The sequence below is a fragment of the Armigeres subalbatus genome, chromosome 1, assembly GCF_024139115.2.
Source record: "Armigeres subalbatus isolate Guangzhou_Male chromosome 1, GZ_Asu_2, whole genome shotgun sequence".
Lineage (NCBI taxonomy): Eukaryota > Metazoa > Arthropoda > Insecta > Diptera > Culicidae > Armigeres > Armigeres subalbatus.
In genome coordinates, this window is record NC_085139.1 from 1,720,745 (window position 1) to 1,724,006 (window position 3,262).

The following is a 3,262-nucleotide window of genomic DNA, read 5'->3' on the forward strand; positions in this document are numbered from 1 at the left end:
CATACTGACCAGCATGTCGTCAACTTAAGGATAAGTATCCCGGAGCTCAACACTAAATGCACTCGCATTTCAAGGGCCCCCTTTCAAAACGGAAGCCACGCACAAGCCACGCTTCCATTTTGAATTGAGTGCCCTTGACAACGTGAGTGCATTTTACTTTTGGGTTCCATGAGGCTTGTCCTCAATGGAACTTTATGTTGACTCGATGTGCTGTTGGATAATCGTTCACGAATAGGTCGGCATTGACATTCTCTACGAACTGCACATGCTGAAAAGTACAGCAGATTCTGACGACCCCGAACCGTGAGGTGGCTACACATTACATCTGGACCTTTGGAAAGAACCTAATACAGCAAAGCGTCGTGGCACATACTATCCGTACATACACAGACTCGTTTGAGCTGGTTTCAGCGAATGTTTCTGAATAATTTCCTCTTGATGTAACTTCGGTTTTTAGTTACACAGTTGTCTGCAGCTCCTAAACCATATCCATCACGCTTTTTCAGCACCGCAGCACCATGAATTGATCGGTTCGGCCAGCTCGAAGCAGGTCGAAGTAGCTCGAAGTTATTCCCATCCCTCTCATGTCCATTTGTTGACAAAAAAGAACGAGCAGGACGGGAACAACTTCGAGCTGCTCATTGGACAGCACTACTGTATACGTGAGTGAATTAATTGCTTTATTGGTTGATGTTAGTGCAATAATTTTGTAATAAGTGATGGATTTCGAGTTAAATATAAAGGATGATGCTCCAGAAACGTCGGTCTGGAAATATGTTTGCAGAGGAAAGTTTGCAGAATGGAGGTGTTGCAAAATGTGCCAAGTGTTTAAAAGTAATCAAATGCGAAGGCTCAAGGCTTCTGGCATGAAAAAAACATCTGAAAGCAGTACATGATATTACATACTTTGGAAAAGCTCGCTTCTCATAATGGACCCGGTAATCAAGTCGCATCGTCATCATCAAACTCCAAATAAATCTTTACGCTGCACAAGTTTTTTTCAAGATCGACCCCACTTGATACTGCTTTGGCTAGGATGGCTACCAAAAACAATATTTCATTCAGCACTATTTGGAGCTCCGGGGATATCCGGCTAGGACTACTGGCACGAGGATACTGTGATACTCCCATGTCACCTGAGGGTATAAGGTTCCAACTTCGGGCTTATCACGTTTTTGTGGTTGGACTGTACCGCAACGAGTTTGTGGAGATGAAGAAACAGGACCGTAAGATAAGTATAACGTACGAGGAATCGACGCTACATGAGTGTGAATGCTCATGCCAAGCACCTGGAATTTGGGACTCAAGCGTAACGTTGGATCGATGAACGCCGAGGAATGCTGTTGAAAGAAGTACTGTCCGAATATGATTTGTCCCTCTCCAAAGACGTAGTTGCAGTCTTTGATGAAAAAAGTCGGTAAATTGATTTCCGCGGACCATCATGTTTGACTTGCACATGGAATACATTTGGCTGTAACGAGCGTGCTTTATACTCGAAGCAAATCTGTAAATGACGTGCGTGAGCTGAACTAAGAAGGTTTGCATCATTCACTTACATTTACATCTCAGCGTTATAACGTTTTCTCATATTCCAGATTCCAATGAGTCTGATTCTGCGATATCCGCATCTGATGATGATAGTGACTACGAGTCGTTCACACTCCAGGAAGCAAGCGAAGAAACGCTCCCACCGGTGTACTGGCTTACCATCAAATAGGTCCAGAATGTTGTGAAAAGTTTTCGCAAGTTACCAGTGAAGAACGATGATACTTCAAAAATACGTCAAGCAGGAGTTTGGCAATGAGAAATCTTTGGTTAAGGATGAAAATACAAGATGGAACAGTTCACTGGAAATGCTGGATAAGTTTTACGAAGTGAGGAACGTGGTACAAAAGGCGATGATCGATCTAAAAGGAATGACAGGAAGAAATGTTATGAAAACTCATATGTGAATATGTACGTTATGTGGAAGATATTGATTTGGAAAATGTATTGGAGGTAACCACTTTTCCTTCGATGGGACTCGAACCCATGACCCTACAGTACGCTAGACTGGTGCTTTAACCAACTAAGCTACGAAGGACCTCCGTCGACCTTCGCAACCTAGCGGCTACTGAACGAGCTCGAGATTCCCAAATTGGACGAATAGTCAAATCACTCGCAATCCATTTCTCAAGCCAACACTTCCACATGTGTATAGTACACGTCCACATTAGAGGAACGTGAGTATTTAGAATGTCTGGCAGACTATACACATCCTTCATCAGCAACTGTAGGGTAAGACGGTATAATATGCCCCCCCTAAGGCAATACCTATGAAAACTTTTTACTTTTCAACGTAATTTATGCAAACTTTGTGTGATTTGGTAGTTGAACAAGTCGCAAATGCATTACCTGTGAGTATTCATATTAAAATATTACTGAGAACACGTAATAAAGCTTTTTTGAAAAGTCGTGAAAAACTGGATTTCAAAAAGTGCCTGGGCAATACGCCCCACCGTAATCAAACACGTTTCAAAGCCCTTCATTAGTATTTTATCAATCCCATAATAAAAAGGTTACAAATCCTCATGTGCTTGACTTAAAAAAAAACCAACATCAGTCCATTTAAGCAGGTGTAAATTACATTTCAATATTGTCCATATAATTTGGAAGCAACTGCTGCAGGCACGCTGCGCTTGTGTACAGTTGGTAAGGGCACACCGCACTGCCTACACTGGGGCGTTTTGGCCAGTGAAACATGTTTTCGAAAATCGTTACATTTTTGAAGATGGAAGCAATTTTATATCATATTAACAACTGAGAAAAGTTATTTTGTTGCCCAACTGAGTGTTCCAGTGCAAGTTTTCCTGACAGTATGCTAGAGTTGCTCCAGAATGTTGAGCAAACAAACATGAAAAGTTACATCAAAACTGTAACTTTTTGTATTTTGCTATTATTTTCATTGTATAATAGAAAAATACTTCCACATTCACATAGTATGATGGTTTTACAAATATTTATAGGTTCCAACTGATTTTCACCCTTAGTTAGGTATAGTTTTCTAGAAATCAAAGGGGGGCGTTTTGGCCAGGTGGGGCGCATTATACCGTCTTACCCTACTGATCAAGTGAGGTCTATTTGCCAGTCGGTCGTCAAGCTAAGACCCGACCGCATTGCGTAGGCAAGAGCACGCAACTCAGGCTCAGTTCAATCAAAGTTAATTGCCTATTTCCGGGGATTAAACCACCCGACTTGGACGTTAATTTACAAATGGAACACT

At 41.7% G+C, this 3,262-nt stretch overlaps 1 non-coding gene across 1 annotated transcript; it reads right to left on the reverse strand.

Annotated features, from left to right (window-relative positions):
• Positions 1-2,008: 2,008 nt before the first annotated feature.
• Trnaa-agc (transfer RNA alanine (anticodon AGC)) lies at positions 2,009-2,083 on the reverse strand. Its single transcript has one exon. It is a non-coding gene; the product is annotated as a tRNA-Ala (tRNA).
• Between the last annotated feature and the right edge of the window lie 1,179 nt (positions 2,084-3,262).